The sequence below is a fragment of the Octopus bimaculoides genome, chromosome 20 (genome assembly GCF_046866305.1).
Source record: "Octopus bimaculoides isolate indiv1 chromosome 20, ASM4686630v1, whole genome shotgun sequence".
Taxonomy (NCBI): domain Eukaryota; kingdom Metazoa; phylum Mollusca; class Cephalopoda; order Octopoda; family Octopodidae; genus Octopus; species Octopus bimaculoides.
Window position 1 is genome coordinate 11,432,159 of NC_142947.1, and position 5,000 is coordinate 11,437,158.

Consider the following 5,000-nt stretch of genomic DNA (forward strand, 5'->3'; position numbering starts at 1 on the left):
ATAAACTTGGCATTACGTTCCCCAAATTTCGTAAGGTGTCAGTGGTGTAATGGTTAGCATGGTTGCCTCCCAAGCAGCCGGTCCGGGTTCGATCCCCGGCTGACGCATAAGATAATTTTTTTATTTTATTTACGGGGAAAAATATTATCATTTGACAATTCTACTTTCACTTTCGCCGCGAATTAATCGTATTCGATCGTACATCATGAATTAAATGCAACATCACTGTCTTTCTCTTGCATCTTTTACATATGCCAGTCATTGTATTGTAGCCATGCTGGAGCATCGCCTTAGAGGGTTTTATTCGAACAAATCAACCTCAGTAGTTATGATTTTTTTTTTAAAGTCTGGTGCTTATTCTATCTGTTTCATTTGCCGAATTGATTATGTTATGTGGACGTAAACAAACCATCAGCGGTTGTCAAAAGGAGGATGGAGAAGAAGTGGAGGAAGAGGAGAGAAAAGTGTGCCGGAAAGAAGACCTTGCACATGGTTCCAGCAGTGCTTTGGGGAGAGAATAATCTCCCGATACGGCAATGTCAACTGGCCTTCACGTGCCCCAGACTTGACTAGCCCAGATTTTTTCTTGTGGGGATACCTGAAAGACAGGGTTTACGTCAACAAACCGGAGACCCTGGTGCAGCTGAAAGAGAACATCAATAGAGAAATCAGAGAAGTGGGGTCTGAAACTCTTGAGGGTGTTATGGGGCAAGTTTTGGAATGAACACGGGCGTACGATGCCGAAAATGGCTGCCAATTTAAGCCATGTCGTTTGTCATATGTGATGGAGTGCTGTTGGAAAATTTGAGTTATGTATATTAATTTCCATTATGTCCTTTATATTGTATCAAAATTTTATGCATTTATTTGTAACGTTGATGAAGTTATAAAAAATTGAAACCCATCAGCAATTTTTGGGACAGCCTATATGTGTCTGTATGTGAATATCTATCTATCTATCTATCTATCTATCTATCTATCTATCTATCTATCTATCTATCTATCTATCTATCTATCATATATATATATATATATATATATATATATATATATATATATATATATATATATATATATATATATATATATATATATACATATATATATATTCACTTGAATCCTGAACTTTTATTCATACATACATACAAACATATACACATATATATATGCACACGCACACATATACACACATACACACACACTCACACACACACGCACACGCATAAACATACACACGCACACACACACACACACACACACACACACACACACACACACACACACATAGGCGGGTGTCAGAAAGCAGAACTAGATGCTTTTGATGGTGGGACGATAACATAAGTACCACCAATTTACTGGTGTCGTATTACTCGACAATTTCCTATCTTCCAGCGGTTCTGCTATGTTTTTTTAAAAAAGATTTTATTAATATTATTATTATTATTATTATTGCTATTATTTGAACAAAAAGAGCAACCACAAGTCTCTTTATTACCCAGAAAGATATATATATATATATCTCGTATGTAACATAGACAGTATTATTTCGTGAAAGGACTACGATAGGAGTGTAACGTAGACAACAAAAGAGATGTGAAAGTGTAAATACAGTGTGTGGAGTGTTTGGTGTAACGGAATGGTGTGGAAGTAGTATGCAAAGGAAACAATTAAACAATAGATGGAGAAGATAGACAAATAGACAGATAGATAGGTAGAGAGCTAGAAAGGGGTTCACAGATAATTTAGATAACGATAGAGGCATGAAGTGGATGAGTGATATTCTGCGAAATGCTTTTGTTTTTGTTTTCGTTGATATTAAGAGGATATAGTGCTGTGGGATTTAGAAACAAAGAAAAAAGAATATAAATATGAATAAATAAATAAATAGATAAATAAATAAATAAATAAATAAATGGTGGAAATGTGAAAAGAGACAAAGTATATAGTAGGAACACACACATGCTTGCACACACACACACACATATTTATATACTCATATATATACTTATATATATATATATATATATATATATATATATATATATATATATATATACTCATACATACATACATACGTATGTATGTATGTACGTATGTATATACAACACTTTATACACATATATATGTACCTAAATGTATACTTACATAAATAATTATTTTTGCAAGGTAACGAGTGACAGTAACTTCGCAGTTTGGCTTAGTCGGCCTGTCAGAGTGATATATATAAGTGCGTGAGTTTCTGTGTGTGCTCGTGTAATACATACCTACATACACATATACATACATACATGCATATGTGTGTGTGTGTGTGTGTGTGTGTGTATATGTATATATTTGCGTGTGTGCGTTTGTGAATATGTGCATGCATATGTGTAGGTATGTACGTAAGTAAAAGTAAAGTGTTTATTTTTCGGGATATCCTTGAAACCGATGTGACGATGGGGACGGAAGGAGTGAAACTGGTTACTGTTTACACACTTCATCTTCCAGTATTTCCCAAATTGTCGCATATTTTACTGAGGCGCCTCTCATTTCGTCCTGGTGTACTCAAAGACCTGATTTCTCCTCCCTTCCCATCATACACCGTCATGAATTATCCTTTCTTCTGTCGTTTTTGTTTTGGGAAGAAAAAAAATATCGTCTGCTTCTTCCAAATTCGACGGTTATTTATTCCTCCATTGAACAAACGAATTAAATGTTATATTTGAAGAAAAGTTGTTCAAAGGTAACCAATCTAACAAAATTAAGATGTATTAGTTTTTAAATAACTTTTGTAGTTTGTGTATCTTCTATTTGTTTAACCTTGAGAGGGTTTTAGTCAAACAAATCCACACCCATTATATTTCTTCTTTTTTTTTGGTAAATCTTTTTTGCCAAACCGTTAAGTTACGGGAACGTAAACAAACCAATACCGGTTGTCAAGGGATTAAGAGGCGAGTGATAAGCACAGACAAAAAGTGACACACATACATTCGCAAACTGTGTGTGTGTATACACATATATATGTATACATGTGACGAGGTACCGCACAGATTCAGTCAACGAAATTTTCTCAAGGCATTGCCCAAGGTGTTGCGCAATGGAATTGAACATGAAACCATGAGGGTGCAAATCGAGCTTCTAAATACATTTTTTGTATACGCAAAAAAAAAAGAAAAATTCAAGTCCTCCTACAAAAAAAAAAAAAAAAAAAAAAAAAAAATTAGAATTCCCCATAACTTCCGTTTCCTTATATTAATACTCTTCGGAGCCACTGTTTACCGTTAGATGTCCACGCATAAGGACTACGTTATGCATTTTCTGCATAAAAACTACATGTTAAGGCCTGTGCAGAAGCATACTTTGAATGTAGTGAGCTATGAAAATCTTAATCAACTAAACTGTACGTGCAGCAAAGAGAAATAATCATTAGATAAAACAAATTTTAGATCAGTTCAAATATGCTAAGTGATACATGTGACCCGGAAAGAGGCAGTTAATGTGGTTTGCCACAGAAAAAAATTCTCACTTTATGCCAGTGTTCCTCAACCATTTTTTTTCTGAACCGACTTTTGGTATGACTATACCTTTTGCTTGAGCAGTGGTGTTCATTTGACCCTTAGGGATCCACATAAGATTTTGCGGTTAAAGCCTATGTGCAATAAATTAGTTTTACTTCTATAATAAACAAAATATTTTAAACAATTTTATAATACAATTCCTAATATGTGTGTGTGTGTATAGGATTTTTTTTTCACTTTGAATAGTTTTGAACGTCCACCTGAATAAAATAGGAACCAAAGGGGTCCGTAAGGAAAAAAATGGTTCATTCGGTATGAATTGGTAGATGCATTTCTAAATTTTTTTCTTGGTTTTGGGTTCAGTTCCACTATGTGGCACTTTGGGCAAGCGCCTTTCTTCTATTGTAGTCCCAGGCCGACAAATTCCTTGTGAGGGAATTTGCTAGACGAAAAACCCGTCCTTTGCCTTGCAACCGGTATTCTTTTCTTTTTGCATCATTGTAACTTAACAGTTCGGCAAATGAATTCGTTAGAATAAGTACCAAACTTAGCCCCAGGTGGACCAATATCTTGTGAATGAATTTGGCAGAGGGAACTCCCTCCCACACTGCTTAGTACCCGGCATGCGTTTTACATCTCCGTAACTTAGCAGTCCAGCAAATGAGTACGATAGAATAATACCAGACGTAATAATATAAGTACGGCCTGTCAATTTGTGCGACTAAACCCTTGAAGGCTGTGCTCCAGCATGGCCGCAGTAAAAGATGAATAAGTAAAAGATAAAACATAAAAAGATAAGATTCCAGCCTTATTTTTTTGGAGACACTTGAAGATTGTTGTATTGTTGTTTATTCTGCTACACTTCTAAAGTTGAGATTCAAGCATGGATGAGTAACAGGATTCAGGATATAACTAAAAATAAGATGCAAAACATATTTGATAAAACAAAGTGATTGGATATCCAATGCCATTCAGGATATAACTGCTGAAAAACAAATTTCTAAAGCTTCAGAATAGCGTCATAATCTGTATACGTAATGATGATAGCGGACATGCTAAAAATTTAACAAAATGAATTTATGTTAACGTGTAATAAATTCTTTTGCTTTCACTTGTTACAGATTAATTAACTGGCACTTCGTCGCTTACGACGACAAGGGTTCCAGTTGATCCGATCAACGAATCAGTCTCCTCGTGAGGTTAACGCGCAAGTGACCGAGCGCTCCATAAGCACGATTACCCTTAACTAACTTAGTTCTCAGGCAGATTCAGTGTGACACAGAATGTGACAAGGCTGACCCTTTGAAATACAGGTACAACTAATTTTTATTAGCTGAGTGAACTGGAGCAACGTGAAATAAAGAATCTTACTTGAGGACACATCGCGCTGCAAGAATCGAACTCTCAACTTTACGATCGTGGGCTAAGTATCGTGAGCCTAACCACTAAGTCACGCGCCTTCACTATTACAGATTAATTCTGCCGTATATAGAACTAAAA

At 35.5% G+C, this 5,000-nt stretch overlaps 1 non-coding gene across 1 annotated transcript; it reads left to right on the forward strand.

Moving 5' to 3' along the window:
• The first annotated feature begins 35 nt into the window (after nucleotides 1-35).
• Trnag-ccc (transfer RNA glycine (anticodon CCC)) lies at nucleotides 36-107 on the forward strand. The gene has a single exon. It is a non-coding gene; the product is annotated as a tRNA-Gly (tRNA).
• Nucleotides 108-5,000: the final 4,893 nt, after the last annotated feature.